This window comes from Schistocerca nitens, chromosome 3 (genome assembly GCF_023898315.1).
Source record: "Schistocerca nitens isolate TAMUIC-IGC-003100 chromosome 3, iqSchNite1.1, whole genome shotgun sequence".
Lineage (NCBI taxonomy): Eukaryota > Metazoa > Arthropoda > Insecta > Orthoptera > Acrididae > Schistocerca > Schistocerca nitens.
In genome coordinates, this window is record NC_064616.1 from 721,982,197 (window position 1) to 722,006,367 (window position 24,171).

Consider the following 24,171-nt stretch of genomic DNA (forward strand, 5'->3'; position numbering starts at 1 on the left):
AGGGCCCAAAGGTACCCACTGGCCGCCGTGTCATCCTCAGTCCACAGGCGTCACTGGATGCGGATATGGAGGGGCATGTGGTCAGCACACGGCTCTCCCGGCCGTATGTCAGTTTCCGGGACCGAAGTCGCTACTTCTAAATCAGGTAGCTCCTCAGTTTGCCTCACAAGGGCTGAGTGCACCCCGCTTGCCAACAGCGCTCGGCAGACCGGATGGTCACCCATCCGCGTGCTAGCCCAGCCCGACAGCGCTTAACTGCGGTGATCTGACGGGAACCGGTATTACCACTGCGGCAAGGCCGTTGGCAAATGTCTGATCATGTTTATGTTAAAGGTATACGTAAAGCAGTCACAAGCTTAGAAGTTTGTTTGAACACCAGGGTTAAGTACATTGGACAAAAAATTGGTTGCGAGTAGTAAGGCCATTCCTTGTGGACACGGTGGGATACACCAACAGATCGGGAGATTTCATTCACGGTGTCGTGATGAGCACCATCAGACACGATAGTTCCTTTTGCTCTTTCTTTCTCGTCCCCACGGCGAACCATCTTGCTGCACTGCTTCCATAGAACCGAAAAGCGCATACACACCACTTCAGTGCTATGCCTTACGTCTGTGGAGGAAGGTCACATGGCCGTCTGATAATCTACAACGCTGCAGAGCGATCTGTGCACCCTTTAAAGCGGGTGAAAAAATATTAGTCCATTGAGCTTATTTACTAGTCAGTGTCATATCGTAATACTTACACACATACTTTGAGGTGGTGCAGCTTGCCATTTTTCACGAAGCACCACCAAAAGATTAACTGCCGTAGAAAAATCCTACGACCCAGTGTTGTTAAGAAACAGCCGAAATCGTTAAAACTGAACAAAACTCCAGGCCCTGATGGAATCCGTTGGCCGACGTCCGAGCCTTGTAGCCTAACACTCAGCGACTAATCCATTACGCGACACGTAAAACAGATACTGTAAGATTTTTTAGGAAGAAATTGGGCACTCTTTTGACAAGTAAACGTTTCCGGAATCACTCATCGCTTGCTTCAGATCATCTGTCTGGTTTCCTGCTTGGATAGTGGTGTATAGGACTCCAAGCAATCAGATATAAAACCATGTTTGATACAGCGACTGTATATACACTCCTGGAAATGGAAAAAAGAACACATTGACACCGGTGTGTCAGACCCACCATACTTGCTCCGGACACTGCGAGAGGGCTGTACAAGCAATGATCACACGCACGGCACAGCGGACACACCAGGAACCGCGGTGTTGGCCGTCGAATGGCGCTAGCTGCGCAGCATTTGTGCACCGCCGCCGTCAGTGTCAGCCAGTTTGCCGTGGCATACGGAGCTCCATCGCAGTCTTTAACACTGGTAGCATGCCGCGACAGCGTGGACGTGAACCGTATGTGCAGTTGACGGACTTTGAGCGAGGGCGTATAGTGGGCATGCGGGAGGCTAGGTGGACGTACCGCCGAATTGCTCAACACGTGGGGCGTGAGGTCTCCACAGTACATCGATGTTGTCGCCAGTGGTCGGCGGAAGGTGCACGTGCCCGTCGACCTGGGACCGGACCGCAGCGACGCACGGATGCACGCCAAGACCGTAGGATCCTACGCAGTGCCGTAGGGGACCGCACCGCCACTTCCTAGCAAATTAGGGACACTGCTGCTCCTGGGGTATCGGCGAGGACCATTCGCAACCGTCTCCATGAAGCTGGGCTACGGTCCCGCACACCGTTAGGCCGTCTTCCGCTCACGCCCCAACATCGTGCAGCCCGCCTCCAGTGGTGTCGCGACAGGCGTGAATGGAGGGACGAATGGAGACGTGTCGTCTTCAGCGATCAGAGTCGCTTCTGCCTTGGTGCCAATGATGGTCGTATGCGTGTTTGGCGCCGTGCAGGTGAGCGCCACAATCAGGACTGCATACGACCGAGGCACACAGGGCCAACACCCAGCATCATGGTGTGGGGAGCGATCTCCTACACTGGCCGTACACCACTGGTGATCGTCGAGGGGACACTGAATAGTGCACGGTACATCCAAACCGTCATCGAACCCATCGTTCTACCATTCCTAGACCGGCAAGGGAACTTGCTGTTCCAACAGGACAATGCACGTCCGCATGTATCCCGTGCCACCCAACGTGCTCTAGAAGGTGTAAGTCAACTACCCTGGCCAGCAAGATCTCCGGATCTGTCCCCCATTGAGCATGTTTGGGACTGGATGAAGCGTCGTCTCACGCGGTCTGCACGTCCAGCACGAACGCTGGTCCAACTGAGGCGCCAGGTGGAAATGGCATGGCAAGCCGTTCCACAGGACTACATCCAGCATCTCTACGATCGTCTCCATGGGAGAATAGCAGCCTGCATTGCTGCGAAAGGTGGATATACACTGTACTAGTGCCGACATTGTGCATGCTCTGTTGCCTGTGTCTATGTGCCTGTGGTTCTGTCAGTGTGATCATGTGATGTATCTGACCCCAGGAATGTGTCAATAAAGTTTCCCCTTCCTGGGACAATGAATTCATGGTGTTCTTATTTCAATTTCCAGGAGTGTATATTCTAAGAGAAATATCTCGCATTACGCGAGCGGTCGCCTTAATCGCTTCGAATAACCGGAGAAGCTTTCCCTGCATGTCGGACACGTCCGACAGAACAGACATCACATATATAAATAATATATATGCGCCTTGACGGTAACGGTAACTTCAGGGCGGATTCAAACTGTGTCTAAACTCTTGAGAGTATCTAGTAAAGCTGCGAACAGCGGGGGTAACGGATAGTGGACGCTACATGTGTCCGGATAGCCGAAACGGTTGAGGCGACCGCTCGCATAAAGCGAGATATCGGGGTTAGAGTCCCAGTCAGGCACAATTTTTCGCTCTTGTCGCCATTGTACTTAATTCAATGTCCTGTTGCGGCTGATATCTGCATTTCTCAAAGTCATATAAAACCCTCTTTTTTATTTGTCTTTCGGAATTGTCGCACTCTTCAACCATTGCTCAAAGACACGGTCGAACAGTAATCTACTTCAAGTTACAGATCTCGCCAACTGGGGACGAAACCGCAATGTGGAGTTCTGTGCCTTGCATATTCGTGGTATCATCATCATCATCAGAGCTCGCTCTATGTCTCGTCAAAACGACAACGTGGCGAGCACCGCCACACGAACAATCTCATTGTGCCCTAAGTCGCTTCACTCTGCTTGTGTGGTGCCGACTCTGTGCGATTGCATCCGAAGTCCACGTCACCAGCGGACGTCGGGCTTTCCATCGCCACTTCCCAGACCGTCGTGCCCTCGAATCCACCTCGTCATCCACGTAGCTTCCGCTGCCGACTCGCTGCCCAGGAATGCGATTCCGCGTGTCTAGATGGACCACAATGACCGCAAACAGCCACGGCGTTATCCGCCAATACTCTTCACTGTCAAATGACACCACATCGTATACATCTTGCTCGTGACTGTCCGTGATTTGATTACTCTTGTACATGAAAAACTATTTTGTGTTTCTGCAGGTCCGCCCCGATCTGAGTACTTTTTAGTATATCTGTAATTTGTATGAATGGCTCAACAAACTTGGTACCAAAATAAAGGCCAGATAATCACTGTCACAGGAGCCACGACCCGTGAGATAAGGAAATCCACCAGTTGGTCGGTACACCTTAGCCGTGAAGGTTCAACTAGGTAGTATAGTTTCGTTTATCAAGTAGATAGTTATTTAATATTTTAACCAACTACTGGTTCCTCATCAGTGACTAAAACTGAGGGACTGATCCAACGGACGTTGTGCTGTGTTTGACAGTATCTTTTCCCGACGTTCAGGAACGAAACGAACCTAAGGTTGCGTTGGAACACAGTGGCAGTTGATGCATATCTTTACTCACACTTTATTTAAAACCAGATGTAATAATTCACAACATTTATGCCTCAGAAAAAGTAGATAATAAAAACAGTGCGTTAGTACATCTTCTCCAAATAATTCAGTCAGTTTCTTTCATTTTGCATACTGTCCAGTTTCAAGAAACATAAAACGGATAATTTATAAGATATTTATTTTTAATTATCCACTTCTCACTTTCAATGTTTGAACCGCCGTATAAACTGACTTAAAATTTTTCATAATTGACCACTTTTCTCAGAAAACCATATATCCGTTGGTATGATGAACAAAATACATCGTCTCGATCAATATTTTTTGAAATTAATGATGACCACTTTAAGTCTACCTATCTTTAGATCTAAGTTGGAAGAATGAACCGTGACAACATAAAAATTATACGAGTGCAACACTGTAAATAAAACTGGTAACGTTACTACAAATAGCATTAAAACATCATGAAATTATTCATACTTATTGCTGCGAAGTGCAGTTTGTCATTAGTCCTGATTTAACATTCTTTTATTGCGAAAGGTGTTCAATGTTACATCGACGTTAAGTCACAAGACATCTCCATATTCGCCTTGGATGATTGTCGATATTATCTGAAACTAATTACAGAGCTAGGCGGCTCAATGGCTAAAGCGCATTGCTCACATCCAAGAAAAGTGTGAATGAAATCGCCGCTTGGACAGGATTTCGGCTTTTCAAATCGCTTCATAGGAATGCCACGTCTGTCATAATTCACTGAACAGAACTCAATGTCCCATCAGGGCTTGTACTAAGCAATTTTTAGAATGTAGCTTCTTTTTATGTGTAGAACACACTTAGCTGAGTCCTGATAAAGTTTTCTCAGGAATATAATATGGGAAAATCGTAACGAGTAGACTTCACGGTTTGAAACTCCTCCATGGCCTGCTGTAGTTTGACAGTTGTTCAAGATCACCGTGAACAGACATTCTACAGAAGGTCGCAGAATAAGAGAAACATCACAGACCGTGTGAGGTAAGGCAGAAAATACATGTCTAAGGCGTAAACCGCTATAAAACTGTAGTACTTTCCCATAAGCCCATGTGGGGAGTTTCCTCTTGAGATGTGCAGTTATTAAGAGTTGGTGTCTACCATCAGTGTTCTAGAAAGGAAGTTCTGTGTTTCTTTTCAGAAGGGGTAGAGGGGATAATACGGTATCGCAACGTAGCTCATTACTCTAGAAAAGAACTAACGGGGTTAGCGTCTTCATACTTCGGGAAATACTAACACTTCCATTTTGTTAAATGCTGGAAAACCTACGCAAATTATTAGGCAGTTAGATTGTAAAAGTGGAAAAATAACTGGCAGCGCTACGTTTGTTTGGTTCTTACCTTAAGAACCATGAGTGGCATCGAGAAAAATTTTCATCATACGATGGCACTTTTTTCAGTCATTGTATATTAGCCATTCAATTCGTGACGCACCTGATTTTGTGTTCAGGTTCTAATCTGTTCTGTTATAGCAACTATTTCTACGTGGGGTACGTAAAATAATGTTTTATAATATTTGATAGAACCTGTAATGGTATATGATTTTCTGATGTACGTAGTCTTTAACTCGTGCGCGTGCATAGGGCCTTCAGAAAGTACGCTATACATGTCGAGCCACATTAAGACCACCGCGCAACATGAGTGGGACACTGTCAGAACTAAGTACGTGTTCTGTGCTTCGTGCAGACACAGTTGTGCTGTGGTACGGGTAACAGGTGCACCACAGCACACGAGCAAATGGCGAGGCATCTGGAAACCTACTCCGAAATTGAAGTACGAGAGACAGTACGATTCTTGTGGACAGAAGGGACAGATTCATCGCGAAATTCTCGAAGATTATGGACCAAATTTAATGTCCCATCCAGCCGTAGTGAAATGATGCCAACAATGTGACCAAGGTCGCACAGACGTGGGTGATGTCGATGGGCTACCTTCCCGATCGGCATCAACAGCAGACGGCAATATCCAGCCAATCGAGACAATGATTCGCAACAGCCTCAGGTTTGCCGTCGGTGAGCACATTCGTACAGCGGTTCTCGACTGGCCTGGTGAAAATGTTCAAATGTATGTTAATTCCTAAGGGACCAAACTGCTGAGGTCATCGGTCCCTAGACTTACACAGTACTTCAACTAATTTATGCTAAGAACAACAGACACACCGAAGCCCGAGGGAGGACTCGAACCTCCGGCAGGAGGTGCCGCGCAATCCGTAACATCGTGCTTCAAACCCCGTGGTACGCCGCGCGGCTGGCCCGGTGAAAAAATGTTTATAATTGATCACTATGTTGAAAAACTGTATCTTCCATCTGTGTCACATTAATGTGTAGTGCAGCATGAAATAAAATTTCCTTGGCCTGCCCTAATAGAGTACTCCCTACTTTTTGCAGTCCCCTCGTACATACACTATTGGCCATTAAAATTGCTACACCAAGAAGAAATGCAGATGATAAACCGGTATTAATTGGACAAATATATGACACTACAACTGACATGTGATTACATTTTCGGGCAATTTGGGTGCATAGGTCCTGAGAAATCAGTACCCAGAACAACCACTTCTGGCCGTAATAACGGCCTTCATACGTCTGGGCATGGAGTCAAACAGAGCTTAAATGGCGTATACAGGTACAGCTGCCCGTGCAGCTTCAACACGATACCACAGTTCATCAAGGGTAGTGACTGGCGTATTGTGACGAGCCAGATGCTCGGTCACCATTGACCAGACGTTTTCAATTGGTGAGAGATCTGGAGAATGTGCTAGCCAGGGCAGTAGTTGAACATTTTCTGTATCCAGAAAGGCCCGTACAGAACCTGCAACATGCGGTCGTCCATTATCCCGCTGAAATGTAGGGTTTCGCAGGGATCGAATGAAGGGTAGAGCCACGGGTCGTAACACATCTGAAATGTAACGTCCACTGTTCAAAGTGCCGTCAATGCCAACAAGAGGTGACTGAGACTGTGTCGCAGCGTGAAGGATAACCGCAGCCATGATCTCCGAGCTGATAGTCCATGCTGCTGCAAACGTCGTCGAACTGTTCGTGCAGATGGTTGTTTTCTTGCAAACATCCGCATCTGTTGACTCAGGGATCGAGACGTGGCTGCACGATCCGTTACAGCCATGCGGATAAGATGCCTGTCATCTCGACTGCTAGTGATACGAGGCCGTTGGGACCCAGCACGGCGTTCCGTATTATCCTCCTGAACCCACCGATTCCATATTCTGCTAACAGTCATTATATCTCGACCAATGCGAGCAGCAATGTCGCGATACGAGAAACCGGAATCGCAATAGGCTACAATCCGACCTTTATCAAAGTCGTAAACATGATGGTACGCATTTCTCCTCCTTACACGAGGCATCACAACAACGTTTCACCAGGCAACGCCGGTCAACTGCTGTTTGTGTATGAGAAGTCGGTTGGAAACTTTCCTCATGTCAGCACGTTGTAGGTGTCGCCGCCCGCGCCAACCTTGTGTGAATGCTCTGAAAAGCTAAACATTTGCATATCACAGAATCGTCTTCCTGTCGGTTAAATTTCGCGTCTGTAGCACATCATCTTCGTGGTGTAGCAACTTTAATGGCCAGTAGTGTACATTGCGACTTTCTGTAAGTTCGACATTCGTAAAGAAGTGCAGCTAGTTTTTCCCGTATATTAATAGCAGACTTTTGCCAATGTAACAACGGTACAGTTTTTTAACTAATGTGCCCGAAGACAATGAGTTCTTACAAAATCTGATTTTTAACTACTTCTTTACAATGTCCGGAGATACACTTTTGCGTATTGCGCCGTAAGTTTCCCCACTCGATCTCAGGTCCCTTTCCAGTACCCGGCTATTTTATAGACACTTCTGAGACTGTTTAATAAAACGTCAGCGACGGTGTCTCCAGCAATGGAAAAGCACACTCGTGGTACATCTGGTGGAAATGGATCTGTTTGCACTCGGCGCTATAACGTCAGTGAACGCAGATGGCACTCCCGCCGGCGAATCAACAAATACGGCCGACGCGCGCCATCCATCTGGATTATGAGCTATCGGGTCGTACTTAGATTAGTACGGGGACTAACAGAGCTTGTGGCCCACTTTAATGAGCGATGGAAAACACACAATTCGGTGCTTTGCGCACGAGCCAGTGGACACGGCGTTTGAATGTAATGGCGGAGTGGCAGCGTACAAAGCCAGCGGCGGTGGCGGCAGCAGCTGCGGTGGGCGGACAAGAATGCGGCCACGCCTTCCAGCGGACACAACACCCGAAACCCCTCTCCCTCACTCGGGGCTGTACTCCATCTCGCGGGTATCGCACTATACATCGTAACAAATGTTAACAAGGGAGGAAGGGAAGCTATAGTTTAACATCCGCCGACGTCGCGATCTTTGGAGGTAGAACACTTGCTCAACTGGACAAGAATGACGAAACAATTTGGCTAATTCAAAGGAATTCTCCGATCATCTGCTTGGAATAATTCAGGGAAAATACTGGAAACCTAAATTAGCTCGCCGGGCTTGGATCTGACCACAGTCCGCAGCTCGTGGTCGTGCGGTAGCGTTCTCGCTTCCCACGCCCGGGTTCCCGGGTTCGATTCCCGGCGGGGTCAGGGATTTTCTCTGCCTCGTGATGACTGGGTGTTGTGTGATGTCCTTAGGTTAGTTAGGTTGAAGTAGTTCTAGTTCTAGGGGACTGATGACCATAGCTGTAAGTCCCATAGTGCTCAGAGCCATTTGAACCATTTGAACCATCTGACCACATGTCTACATCTACATCTACGTCCATACTCCGCAAGCCACCTGACGGTGTGTGGCGGAGGGTACCTTGAGTACCTCTATCGGTTCTCCCTTCTATTCCAGTCTCGCATTGTTCGTGGAAAGAAGGATTGTCGGTATGCCTCTGTGTGGGCTCTGGTCTCTCTGATTTTGTCCTCATGGTCTCTTCGCGAGATATACGTAGGAGGGAGCAATATACTGCTTGACTCCTCGGTGAAGGTATGTTCTCGAAACTTCAACAAAAGCCCGTACCGAGCTACTGAGCGTCTCTCCTGCAGAGTCTTCCACTGGAGTTTATCTATCATCTCCGTAACGTTTTCGCGATTACTAAATGATCCTGTAACGAAGCGCGCTGCTCTCCGTTGGATCTTCTCTATCTCTTCTATCAACCCTATCTGGTACCGATCCCACACCGGTGAGCAGTATTCAAGCAGTGGGCGAACAAGCGAACTGTAACCTACTTCCTTTGTTTTCGGATTGCATTTCCTTAGGATTCTTCCAATGAATCTCAGGCTGGCATCGGCTTTACCGACGAGCAACTTTATATGATCATTCCATTTTAAATCACTCCTAATGCGTACTCCCAGATAATTTATGGAATTAACTGCTTCCAGTTGCTGACCTGCTATATTGTAGCTAAATGATATGGGATCTTTCTTTCTATGTATTCGCAGCACATTACACTTGTCTACACTGAGATTCAATTGCCATTCCCTGCACCATGCGTGAATTCGCTGCAGATCCTCCTGCATTTCAGTACAATTTTCCATTGTTACAACCTCTCGATATACCACAGCATCATCCGCAAAAAGCCTCAGTGAACTTCCGATGTCATCCACAAGGTCATTTATGTATATTGTGAATAGCAAGGGTCCTACGACACTCCCCTGTGGCACACCTGAAATCACTCTTACTTCGGAAGACTGTCTTTAAGGAAGAGTCCAGTGTCTCAACCATTACATCACTGCGTTCGACACCGCAACGAGACACTCTGATCGGAAGCATCCGGGCAACTATTAGTGGGCGTGTCTACCCTTCGCCTTTATATTGGCTTCAACTCTCTCATAACATCTGTGGAGGAATGGGTTCCCATTCTTCCTCAACGGCCGAAACCAAAAGGTGATGTTGGACGGGGGTGTCTGGAGCGAAGTCTACGTTCTAACTCATAGCAGTTGTATTCCTTTGGGTTCAGGTCGACACTTCTGGGCATGCAGGTCCATTTCAGGAATGTTACTATCCAGAGTTTATTGTCTCACATATGCTGCTGTACGTCAGGGTGCATCTTCATGCTAATACAGTCTTCATCTCCCAACTGGTCTTCTACTGTACGCTGTACACAAAGCTATAAAATGTGTTCATATCCTTCCGCATTTTCTTAGCGCTAGAAGGGTACCACATCCTAATCATGAGAAACGCCCCATCATTCGCATTTCACTTTGCGGCAGGCAACCTTCTCCAGGCATTCGCCAAACACGAACTCTTCCCTCGGATTGCCACATCAATCCAAATCACTCGTTGCTCTTTAAGCGGGTATTACACAGCGATCCGCCGCGAACGGTACTGGTCTGGCACGACAGCCGTCTAGCGGTAGAACGGGTGAAACTATGAAAATTAGCAGACACAATATACGCGCGCCAGGATAGAGAGCAGTTCTAAGAAAATGGCTCTGAGCACTATGGGACTTCACATCTGAGCTCATCAGTCCCCTAGACTTAGAACTACTTAAACCTAACTAACCTAAGGACATCACGCACACCCATGCCCGAGGCAGGATTCGAATCTGCGACCGTAGTGGTCGCGCGGTTCCAGACTGAAGCGCCTAGAACCGCTCGGCCACACGGGCCGGCAGCAGTTCTAAACTGCTGTCAATCCGCGCATGCGTACTATGTAGCGATAACGCGCGCATGCCGAGAAGGGGATACCGCATTGCTTCTGCTTGTTATTTGCCTACTGCTTGGTGGCTAGTAGCTCAGTTCAGATTCTCGTGTTGGGGATTTTCCGCGTTTTTTTTTTAAAGTAAGCATGTTTTCACAAATGCAGAGAAAAAACTCTTTTTTGCCAGTAGACTTTCTTTTATACTAGCTGTTCGTGAAAGCATTAGTTTTACTGATTACTTCGTATTCTAGAAATGAAATGGATGAAAGAGGCGTTAAGCGTCTTAATTCAGGCGTACACTGAGGAAAGATGAACATGTGACTCGCTGTATCATAATACGATACATCGGCAATCGTTTCTTTCCGAGTTATATGCATATAACGCCACACAGTGATTTTCGATTTGTTTCGATTAGTTTGCAAAAGTTCATGTTTGTTTTGATTGCATCTCTTGCTTATTTCAGCATGTCAGAAAAGAGGAACTAGCAGTGATAGGCGACGAAGTCCGTGCATTTTCGCCCAGTGCGATGGACGAGGACTGAAAAACTGAGTAGCACTTACATACCGTATATTCAAATCCTGGAAAAATAACAAGTACACCTTTAAGTATTGGTCCATTCAAGTGCTGCAAATTGCAGTACATACGAGTACATCCACAACAACTTCTGAAGTGGTGGGCTGTGGCCGGTCGGTGTGACCGAGCGGTTCTAGGAGCTTCAGTCCGGAACCGCGCTGCTGTTACGGTCGCAGGTTCGAAACCTGCCTCGGGCATGGATATGTGTGATGTCCTTAGGTTAGTTAGGTTTAAGTAGTTCTCAGTCTAGTGGACTGATGACCTCATGTGTTAAGTCCCATAGTGCTCAGAGCCATTTGAACCATTTTTGAACCATGATTACTGGTTAGTTGGACCAGATGGCTGGCCAGTCGTGTCCAAGTTAAATGCTTCAGTAATGCTCTTGTCCCGCATTATCGCTCAGTCTGCGTGCGTGTAAAATAGCATAAAACGTATCCTTATGATCGTATCTGACTGTACTCGACACAACCTGGCTTCCGCCCCACGTGAAACGAAATCCAAGGAGAGTCAAGCAAACTCGGAAGGATACATAGTGTAATGTTTACATCAGGTTTATTCTCATGATAAACAGAGTGTAGGTGTGGAATTGTACACGGACGAGAAAGGCAATCGGCAGTGGCCTGGACTGATTAGGGCAAACGACGGAGAACCTAAATATGGATGGCCAGGCAGGAACAGCAACTCAGTTACAAGTATGTTTACATCGTACTCCGAAAGCTGTCTAATGGTGTGTGGCGGAGGGTACTTCTGGTACCACCACCTGATCTCCTCTTTCCTGTTCCACTCGCAAATGGCACGTGGGAAGAATGATTGTCGGTAAGCTTCTGTATTCGACCTAATTTCTCGAATTTTCTCGTCATGGTCATTTCGCGAGATGCATGTGGGAGGAAGCAATATGTTGTCCAACTCTTCAAGGTAAGTGCTCTCTCGGAATTTCAGCAGTAAACGTCTCTGTGATGCATAACTTTTCTCTTGTAACGTCTGCCTCTGGCGTTTGTTGAGAATCTCTACAATGCTCTCGCGCAGACTATGCGAGCCCGTGACGAAACGCGCCGCCCTTCTCTCTCTCTCTCTCTCTCTCTCTCTCTCTCCCTCTCTCTCTCTCTCTCTCTCTCTGTGTCCTACCTGGTGCAGCTGCCAGGTAGATGGACAATACTCAAGTATCGTTCGAACAAGCGCCTTGTATGCCATTCCCTCGATATTCTTCACATTGATCTCAATCTGGCATCTGTTTTTGTTACATTTTGTTTCATTTGGTCATTCCACTTACGTACAATCTGGGTAATTACTCCTAGATATTTTACGGTTGACAACTGCTCCCAGCTATTTGTCATCAACTGTGTAGTTGTACAGTAGTGGATTCTTTCCCTATGTGTGCGCAGTGTGTTACATTTACGAGGCGTGTTTATTTAAGTAAGTACCGTTTTGAAATTAAAAAAAGACGTGCTAAGATGTCTCAATAATTTTATTTTTACATAATAGACTGTATCTTAATCTACGCACTGATGCCATTAAAGTCTGATTCTTCCTTGTTTACGTTGTGTACTGAGTGTTCAAGTTCAAGATGCCTCCGATAATCGTGAGTCCCGCCGACTATGAAGTACGGCCTGATATAAGATTTCTTAGTGATAAAGGCCTAAAAGCGATCGATATTCATCGTGAGATCTGAGCAGTTTACGGAGAAAACATTATGAGTGATGGAATGCGAAGAAAGTGAGTGAGAGCATTTAAAGATGGCCGCACAAATGTGCATGATGAACAACGGAGTGGGCGTCCTTCGGTCGTTAATGAAAGTTTGGTGCAGGAAGTGGAAAATAAGGTGAGAGAAAAGAGACGCTTTACGATTTCCTCCTTGCGGGATGACTTTCCTAATGTTTCTCGTAGTGTTTTGTACAGCATTGTGACCAAGTACTTGAATTACCGAAAATTGTGCGCAAGTTGGGTACCGAAAATGTTGACGGATGTGCACAAAACCAAACGTTTAGACAGTTCATTGACTTTCCTTGAGCGTTACCACAACGACGGTGATGATTTATTAAGCCAAATTGTCACGGGCGATGAAACATGGGTGGCGTACATCACACCAGAATCAAAGCAATAGTCCATGGAAGTTGAGCAAGGGCATCGTTTTGCTGCAAGACAATGCCCGTCCGCATGTGGCGAATCAGACCAAAGATCTCATCACATCTTTTCCATGGGAAACTCTAGATCATCCTCCGTACAGCCCCGATCTTGCGCCCAGTGACTACCATCTGTTCCTGCACTTGAAGAAACACCTGGGCGGTCAGCGTCTTCAAGACGATGACGAAGTCAAAACAGTGCTGATGCAGTGGTTAACAAGTCAGGCGGCAGACTCCTATGAGGAGGGTATTCAAAAACTGGTACAACGTTATGACAAGTGCCTCAATATTGACGGAAATTATGTAGAAAAGTAGATTAAGGTACAAGCTTTCATGTAAAAATAAAATTATTGAGATATCTTAGCACGTCTTTTTTTAATTTCAAAACGGTACTTACTTAAAAAACACGCCTCGTATTTATGTTAAGGGTCAACTGCCAGGGCCTGTACCATTCACCAATCTTCTGTAGGTCTTTGTTCAAATCGATACTGTCTTCTGTCGCTGCTACTTACATATAGACAACCTCATCTCCTGCGAACAGCCACGGAGCATTCACCAATAATCACACACACTGTCAACAGATGTCCGTACTATCGTGTACTTCACGGAAGATGGCATTCTGGTCAACGGACAACCACGCCAACGATGACGTCAGGACGCCCATCAAACGGGATGTGTTTGCCGGGTAATCCCACGCTCACAATCGCTGTGTACACAGCCAGAGACGTTGTAGTATGTCACAGAGAAGACGCCTACGAGGCTCTCTGCGGTGGAGGGTCTTGGGAGGAATGGAAGCAGGACAGTCGCAAACTGATGTCGCCCGATGTCTTAATGTGAATCGTTCTGTAGTTTTCCGAATGTGGCGACAGTTTAGAGAGATCAGAACAGTACGCCGAAGACCAGCGCGGGGCCGAGTACGTGTAACATCAAAAAATTTGGCTGTAAGGGAACGACGGTACCGCCTTAGCACTGCACGGCAGATGGCATCTGACCTCGCTGCATCCACTGGACGTGTTCTATCGAGGCAAACTGTGTACAGAAGGCTTCGGCAGAGTGGCCTTTATTATCAGAGACCTGCTGTATGTGTATCTCTGACGCGTCTACACACAAGGGAACGCCTAGAGTGGAGCCGTCAACATGCCACCTGGACGGTCGAACAGCGGGCCGATGTTCCATTCACGGATGAATTTCGATTTGATCTGGACAGTGATTCTCGACGGATTCGCATCTGGAGCGAACGTGGAACACGATTTCGGAACCCAACCATTTTGGAAAGAGACTGATATCGAGGATGATCCGTAATGGCGCACGGTTAAATCGGCAAGGTTTAACTGTCAGGTATCGTGACGACATGTTGGGACATCATGTGCGGTTGTTGCGAGGTGCCGTGGGCCCGAACTTGGTATTGCTGGACGATAATGCTCGACCTCATAGACCATAGGTGGCTGATGTTTTCCTGGAAATGGAAGATATTGCACGCATGGCGTAGGTTGCTTGCCCTCTCGATTTGAATCCCATAGAGCACGTCTGGGATGCACTAGGGACACTGGTGGCATCACATTACCATCCACCAACCGCTCTCCAAAATTTGCGAGCAGCGCTGCTGGAAGAATGGGCGTTATTGCTTCAACACGAGATTGATATCATTCGCAGCATGCCCTGTCGTTTGTCAGGCCGGTATTGCTGCCAGAAGTGGTCACACCCCATACTGAGCGCATTAACCTAGCTGTCGGAATGTGTGTGAAAATTCGTTAAGTTAGAAGAAACGAAGTACATTTTTGTCTACCGTCATGCATGTTGCAGTTGTTTACGTTCGGTATTCTCTATATTGTTCCTACTTTGCTTTCACCTGATTATACAGTTTCGTGGCAAAATAATGGGAACTTTGCAAAATGTCGGTTTGTTTAATTTTGTACACCAATGTACATTGTGAACAGTAACGGTCATACCACAATTCCCTGGCGTACTCCGGAAATTTAGCTTCCAAGGAAGTCTTAAATCAAATCTGGTCCATTACGCGGAAAGCTCGCATTTTTTTCACTAAACGGCTGCGCTATTCCAGAAAACGAATTCCGTATTTTAAGCCTCGCACCATCACCACACGGCTCTATACTTTGATTGTTTTGGCCTGCAGAAATGTATAAGAACTGTAACAGAATACAGGGTGACTTACTTTCTTAACTCACAAATAAGCTACTAATTACCAATTAAGGGCGACGCAGTAAAAGCGATAGATTCGAATTTATTCGAGCAGAGCTCAAAATAACATCGAACCGCGTTGTTTCAAATTTCTGCACATCACGTAATGCGAATGCTGCGATGGTCCTCCACGAGGTCCGCTAACGTTTTCCATGCCCGTATTTCTTAACCTCAGTACGCGCTTCGTCTCGTATACGTAGAATTTCTACTGGACAAGCTACACCATCATTCCTTGGAGGATGGAGGAAAAGGAGATGATTAATTTTATTAAATGCCACACATAAATCAAGAATGCTAGAAAAATCAATGTTCGACAATTAGGTCGTTCGACGAAGACGTACTGTACTGACGGGGGCACAAACATGGACAGTGTCGTATGCTAGAAAAAAGTTGCATTGTACCCTTCAAGTGTCGCTCATGTACTATTACAGCTACGAATCCATTACAGCACGCCGAATTTCGTTGAGCGCTTCTTTATGAAGAAAAGAGCCTCTTAGTCTAAAGAGGCGAACACCTGTTTATGAATATTGTCACCTACAGATCTACACCAAAAAACTGACGCAAGTGTAAATAGAACTGTTCTCACTTTATTATTAAGTGCCCGTATCACTAGAGGAAATGATAGAGCATGTTTTCCGAACCATTTCTCTTCTATTACTTATCACGATTTTTTTTTTTAAACTGGGTTTCGGAACGTGCCCATACAGCCACCTCAACAATGGAAGTTACGACAGTGTGTTTCGACATTCCGAACATTCGTTAAATGGTTCAAATGGCTCTGAGCACTATGGGACTTAACTTGTAAGGTCATCAGTCCCCTAGAACTTAGAACTACTTAAACCTAACTAGCCTAAGGACATCACACACATCCATGCCCGAAGCAGGATTCGAACCTGCGACCGTAGTGGTCGCGCGGTTCCAGACTGTAGCGCCTTTAACCGCTTGGCCACCCCGGCCGGCGAACATTCGTTAGGACCAAACTGCAACCTAGGCTTAAACTCGTCATCTGACGCCACACGAGCGATTTTCGTGTCAATTATGACGCTACGAAGAAAAGGATAACACAGCACCGAGTCCTCGAGCGGAGAAAATCTAAGTCCCGACCGGGAATCCAACACGGGCCCCTTCGGTTAGCAACCTGGCGAGATGACCGCGCAGCTAATGAGGCGGACTATCACGAAAATTAAAACAATGTCGCAAAGATCCACTCATCGATAAACTCACTAGTGAGAAATGTAAACGCAGTAGAGTTCAGTCAATGGATAAATGCAGCGGCAGATCCAACGACTGCGATACGGAGGTGGCACGCTAAGGACAAATTTCTGATTCTTATCGCAAGCCTGTGGCGCCAGGGCGTGGCGATGTTGTCGCTTTATCAACACCAGCGGCGCCTATCTGCCTGGGCATTAGTTGTCCTGCGAGCCCAGGGATTGTCCTCACCGCTTTCTCTTGTTATCCCACGGATAGGCCACATTTATAGCCTCGTTGTTTCTGTAGGTCGCGTCTGACTATTCGTTTCAACCAACAAAGGAGGAAATTTACACGACTGGACGCAAGAGCTCTTTTCTTGCTTTATATTTTGTACTACTCATGTTGCACCCTGTTATTGTTGTTGTTGTGGTGGTGGTTGTTATTCCGCCAATGTCGTAATCTCTTAGATGTAGAACACGTCGCTTCTAATTTTGTAAAACTCCGTAAGGAACTCTATTAGTGTCCGCAGCTCGTGGTCGTGCGGTAGCGTTCTCGCTTCCCACGCCCGGGTTCGATTCCCGGCGGGGTCAGGGATTTTCTCTGCCTCGTGATGACTGGGTGTTGTGTGCTGTCCTTAGGTTAGTTAGGTTTAAGTAGTTCTAAGTTCTAGGGGACTGATGACCATAGATGTTAAGTCCCATAGTGCTCAGAGCCATTTGAACCATTTGAGCCAACTCTATTAGTCTGCGCTGTTTGCAGATTCTGTATCAACATCATGTTTGTCCAAAAATAATATCCTTTGGGCGCTTAGTCAAACATAAAATTGCAAAGCTATTTTGTGGATCGCTTCGGTCGTTCCTGTACATTAATATTTACTCTTACGGCTGTCAAAGAATTTTATTGCTACAATTGCAATTCAGACTAATTTTCTTATTAAGCATATAAAAGGTTTGCTATATCACGCACTGATAATGCTGTAAGTTAATTACAATAGCGGCAGTGACACGAATTATCGGCGAAAACAGCATAACACACGAATTTCTTAATTAGTTTTACCTCCTTGGTGACTGGATTACAAACCCTTTGAGATGATTTTTTATTTTCGCCGTTCATTCGTCTGTTTGTCACTCTCTTGTGTGATCCCGGCACGTTTAGTTCACCTGAAGAATTACCGGTGTATACCATGGCACCTATTGCATGAGCTTGATAATGTTATCACTGGAAGTTGTAACTGCAAAGAATGAAGCTTGTGAGAGCCATAAGCGTAAATGAACATTCTGCGGAATTAATCTTGAACTCTTCACCAAAGTACACGATGTTTTGAAAGTTTCAGGCAGATTAAAATCTTCGCGAATTTGTGTGTGTGTGTGTGTGTGTGTGTGTGTGTGTGTGTGTGTGTGTGTGTGTGAGAGAGAGAGAGAGAGAGAGAGAGAGAGAGAGAGAGAGAGAGAAAGGGGAGGGGGTAGGTTTGGGAACTATGACAAAAGCACTGTCAGAAGAGTGTCATAAGTCGTCTAGATAGCTCAGCTGGTAAAAGTACTACCCGCGAAAAACGAAGCTGTGGGTACGAGCACCGGGGTGGCACACATTTTCACCTTTCAGGAAGTAAATAATAATAATGTTCAAAAGCTATATGGAGGTTTCTGACCCATTCCTCATTCATCTCTTGGCTTCCGTAATTCTTGCTCTTTCAACTAACTTGCCCTAAAGGGATGAATAAGTATTCCGTATAGTTGATCAGTCCCTAAATAACTTTTTTAAGCAGTTTCACTGGAACCACAGAGTTAAAAAAAGGAAAGAAAAAGGAACACTTTTTAATACGATTCCGAAACGTATGCGCCTTTCGTAGCGATTGTCAAACCTGAATTTGACTACACAATACTCCATTTCTGGAGATTAAGGACCATGACAAGTAAGCAGTACCGTTATTTATGGTCAACTGTGCGTCACAGTGAGTTGGCCCTAGAGATGAGAACTGTAGACTCGGTCGCCATCAGAAAAATGAACGACATCTTTCAATTTCTATAAAAGGAATTCTTTCTGAGATGTACTTGTTACACAAAACAGCCAGACGTGTAACACTGAAGTTTCCCGGCAAGTTTTGCTTTAAAAGGATGCAACACTGCCACGTATCTGTCATACGCGACGAGGAGCAAAAATCTCCGTTTTTTTCCACCACATTAATGCCGCGACAGCACCAAATGCTGTCGATAACGAACCGCTGCGAAGTCTGCAGTGATAGAGAGCAGCTGGATTTTGTGGACTCCTGCTGACAGCAGTGAAAGTCTGCCGGCGCTGGCGCCCATGCCCGTCCTGGAATGCAGTCGGCCGCTGTGCGTCACGCCATCGAAAAGCCACGTACGCACAAGGTCGCGCAGCCGATGCTGCAACCTGTTTATATAACCATTCTAATGGAGCGGATTGATGCTCTACGTTAATAGTCGTCTACAGAATCAATACGTAGAGCCCCCACCAGACGTTAGTTAACTATAATTCTTACACCACTGGCCTGCTGAAATGTAGGGCTTCCCAGGGATCGAATGAAGGGTAGAGCCACGGGTCGTAACACATCTGAAATGTAACGTCCACTGTTCAAAGTGCCGTCAATGCGAACAAGAGGTGACCGAGACGTGTAACCAATGGCACCACATACCATCACGCCGGGTGATACGCCAGTATGGCGATCACGAATACACGCTTTCAATGTGCGTTCACCGCGATGTCGCCAAACACGGATGCGATCATCATGATGCTGTAAACAGAACCTGGATTCATCCGAATAAATGACGCTTTGCCATTCGTGCACCCAGGTTCGTCGTTGAGTACGCCATCGCAGGCGCTCCTGTCTGTGATGCAGCGTCAAGGGTAACCGCAGCCATGGTCTCCGAGCTGATAGTCCATACTACTGCAAACGCCGTCGAACTGTTCGTGCAGATGGTTGTTGTCTTGCAAACGTCCCCATCTGTTGACTCAGGGATCGAGACGTGGCTGCACGATCCGTTACAGCCATGCAGCTAAGATGCCTGTCATTTCGACTGCTAGTGATACGGGGCAGTTGGGATCCAGCACGGCGTTCTGTATTACCCTCCTGAAACCACCGATTCCTTATTCTGCTAACAGTCATTGGATCTCGACCAACGCGAGCAGTAGTGTCGCGACACGATAAACCGCAATCGCGATAGGCTACAATCCGACCTTTATCAAAGTCGGAAACGTGATGGTACGCATTTCTCCTCCTTACACGAGGCATCACAACAACTTTTCACTAGGCACCGCAGGTCAACTGCTGTTTGTGTATGAGAAATCGATTGGAAACTTTCCTCACGTCAGCACGTTGTAGGAATGTGTGAATGCTCTGAAAAGCTCATCAAATGGCTCTGAGCACTATGGGACTCAACTGCTGTGGTCGTCAGTCCCCTAGAACTTAGAACTACTTAAACCTAACTAACCTAAGGACATCACACACATCCATGCCCGAGGCAGGATTCGAACCTGCGACCGTAGCAGTCGCACGGTTCCGGACTGCGCGCCTAGAACCGCGAGACCACCGTGGCCGGCTGAAAAGCTAATCATTTGCATATCACTGCATCTTCTTCCTGTTGGTTAAATTTCGCGTCTGTAGCACGTCATCTTCGTGGTGTAGCAATTTTAATGGCCAGTAGTGTAATTTACTCCCCCCTCACAATTCCCCCACACACACCCTATAACAACAGGTAACGCTATACCCCCGACGATACACTACTTTCCTCATCTGGTTCATTCTGCGTGACTACAAAGTACGTACCAGAATTGATAGTGCTACAGCAGAGCTTTATGAAACTCCATAGATATTACGGTGATTCAGCTGCGCCTACGGATGTCGTTTCATGCAGCCCGCAGTGTTGTATCTGGCCTTCAAAAACCAGGCGCGAGATGTTCATACTCTTTCGCTCGCTACGCTCAAACTATCACCCCTACAGAAAAAAAAGAAGGAAATTCAATGTCGTGTTGGGATACTTTTTTGCTGGAGGCCATGGTTTCCGAGTTATTCAAGAAAGACTTACGAAAGCGAGTTTCAAACGCACTTCCATCCCCCACACACTTCCCTCACCAGTCAGGATTTGTAGAATGTTGTTCGTGGCACTCCCTCCTACCACTACATCTAAACTTCCGACTAGGCGAGCTACTGCCGACATTCGACCTTTCTTTGTCTCCATTCATTGGGCTCTTACGCCACCAGCATAGTCGGCTAGTTCATTAACATTATTAAATTAAACGTGCCCGTGAGGGCAATGAAATGAAGAAAAGACCTTTGTAAACGTTACGCTAAAACTAATTACGTTGACAAGTCTATCCAAATTTACCCTTAGAATCACAGTAAATTCGTAGTCAGAGGGCCTGAAGAATGCAACGACGTAAATGTTCATTTTAAGCTGTTAAAATTCACAGAACTGTTAGGTAAAATTTACACACATCTCAGTTTTATCATTTATAAGTGCTCGACTAAACCGGTGATGATGTAAGTCCAGTCAATGAAGACGAAAACAAGGTCTAAAATTTTTGTACTGCGGTTGGAGGGAGTGTCATGAACAACGTACTAGAAATCCTGACCGGTGGGGGCTAAGTGTGGGACGGAAGTGCGATTGAAGATCACCTTTGTAGATTTTCTTGAATAACTACAAAAAATGGTTCAAATGGCTCTGAGCACTATGGGACTTAACATCTATGGTCATCAGTCCCCTAGAACTTAGAACTACTTAAACCTAACTAACCTAAGGACATCACACAACACCCAGTCATCACGAGGCAGAGAAAATCCCTGACCCCGCCGGGAATCGAACCCGGGAACCCGGGCGTGGGAAGCGAGAACGCTACCGCACGACTACGAGCTGCGGACGAATAACTACATCTACGGCCTCTAACGAAAAAGTATCCTAGTACAAAAAATAACTACATTAAATTTCTTACAGAAACATCTTATTTATTTTTTCCGTAGAACTAGTAGTTTGTGCGTAGCGACCGAGAAAATATGAAAATGCATTTTTATAATGAATCTCGGCGCCATAAATGCAGAGAGATAAAATCCGCCGTCACCTAAGAACCAGGTGCCACTACACGCGGTATATTAGGAATATTTATGGAATAACAGAGAAGAAAGCAAAAACTTACCGGAAAAGCGCGCTTTTTGTTACTTTGAGATTCTTTCCGTGAACGTTTTTCCTTTTCATTAACAGGAATGTTTGAGAGAACATATATAGCTGTTAAAGTACTTACAGCCTAACCTTTATTGTGAATAGCTGATACTGAAATGTCTAGCATGCGGACATTACCGACAACACTTCTTTATCCAACAGCAGTTATCTATGATGAGAAAACTGATCTCGTTCTTTTCTTCTCACCGACTAACAATAGCGAAAGCTTTCGCGCTTGACCCAACGTCGTAAACATTCGCGACGCTTAAAGAAAGTAAGCCGCAAAATAAACCTGTCAGCTGAAGAATACCATTTAAATCCTGTTGTTATTACTCTCCTATGCTGCTCGTTATTAACAAAAATATGACGGAACTTTGAGCTGCAGTCGCTATATGAGATCGTATTTAAGCCCATTACCATACAGGTTACAGTAGAGGATACCATGCAATAGTCGCCATAAAGAAGACGTTGTTTTACGATCGTTAACGTCATATGTGGCCACATTAGCTACGCCGATGTATTAGGCCTGCTCTTTTGGAAATAACTGTTATAGTCCCGCAGTAGAAGTATCAAGTTTTACTTTTCCGCAGTGAACACTTGGCGGCATTTGTGACAGCGATAAGGTATCTGCCGTCTCGAACCACTTAACGCTAGGCAGTGTTTTTTTTGCGAAGATTGTTTGTACTGGTCGGCGCCAGCGCAAGCTACGTACTTAGACAATTTACAGTCCACCAGAGTAGCATGTCTCTAGCAACTCAAACAGCAGATCGTGCCGACGCTACATTCAGAGATTAATTTCGTATTAACACGGTCAGGCGAACTCTGTCCCAGGCACTCCAGTCTGTTTTTACTGCGGTTTCAGGTCTTTCTAGAAACAGATGGTTTTGTGAAATCGTGGAAGATGACCCACACGCGAATGAAAGCCGCATGTCTAATTGGCAGCGTTGTAGCCTCGCGCTCCAAACAGTCTCTACTTGGCTTTCCGGTTATTATCTGAATGCTGAGCTGGTTCCATTTTTTCTCCTTATAATATTCATAGACGTACGACGTGCACTTGTCTTCTGGTCATATGGCGGCGTGAGAGAAGCCGAGAGCGGAACGTCACATAAGCATATTTGGGAAAAAAGACCACGCGACAGCAAAGAAAAAACGCAAAAAGGAGAAAGTACATACATTGAGGTTTGCGTGCGCGTCATCTTCCCATGTCAGTACTGTTACGTACAGTTCAGTTTTCCTTTACATCAACTGTTCTTTCGATGCTTCGTTCCTGCCTGTACTTACAACTTTTTAGTGCAGAAATGCGCTTATTCAACACGAGTGACAAAACAGGCCAATTGTACAAATACCATATACCGCGCGCGCGTGAGTGTATACAGAGGGGCGGGAGAGAGAAGGAAAAGCTATGGAGGGGAAGATAAATGTGGATTATGAGCAGACACTCCAACGCTCACGAGTGTTTTTCGAACACGGAAAGACAGAATCGTGCCTCGCAAGCAGAGTCGCTGAAAATTTGTTCCTGTGCAACGTACAAAATCTGGTTCAAGAGACACATCAAAAAACGTGAACTTGATACCGAATGCTGAAACTTCAAACGATTACCGTTAACGTAAAAGTCGCAACCTTCTGGTAGATGTCTACGGACGTATTATAAGGCGGCTGTTCTATTATGAATATAAAGCACACTGCACACCATTCCCAGTGCGTCAGAATGTCTTTGCAATAAGATGCACTAAATGACACCTTCCAACAGATTCTGCACAAATCTAGCGAAAGTATACGAAGCGGAGATTCTAAGCGATCTACTGTTCCCTATGAGAAGCAGAAACTGCCGAACATCGGACTCAAAATGTGTGTGCTTCGTCAAAAATAAATTATATGTAACGGTAAGTACATCTCTTACTTCACGCATTGGCACTAGCTGGCACACACCATCAACGCACGATGAAGTGGGCATCGACGATGTCACACAAAACCCTCAAATACAATATTTATGTTGTTAGGCAGCACTATGATCCCTCAGAGAAGGAGTCTTGTCACTGGACTCTAGCGCCTCCTGACTAGTTAACTTCCCCTCGACGCCAAGTATTCGTCTGGCATCAACTACTGTTCATATCTCCGTCTTGCCATGCATAGTTAGCCTTTCCGTGGTTGCCTTATTTAGCTTAAGGATAATGCCTGGAGGATTTCTGCTGTGTCCATCTGTAGATACGTTTGACAGCCATCCAGAAAGGGCGCCACATAGTTACGGCCAGACGCCGTAGAGGGGTGCGCCCAGCGGACTGTATTATGTTTTCGACATAACATAATTCAACTGTCCTATGCATCCGCAGTAGTTCCGCTCCGACGCTATGGAGGCCGCAAATCACATATATCATGCATCTCACT

At 46.1% G+C, this 24,171-nt stretch overlaps 1 protein-coding gene and 1 pseudogene across 2 annotated transcripts in view; both read right to left on the bottom strand.

Moving 5' to 3' along the window:
• Positions 1–24,171, bottom strand: part of LOC126248689 (plexin-A4) — a 995,564-nt gene that overhangs the window by 920,230 nt on the left and 51,163 nt on the right. The window lies entirely within an intron of this gene.
• LOC126250210 (5S ribosomal RNA) lies at positions 189–306 on the bottom strand (annotated as a pseudogene).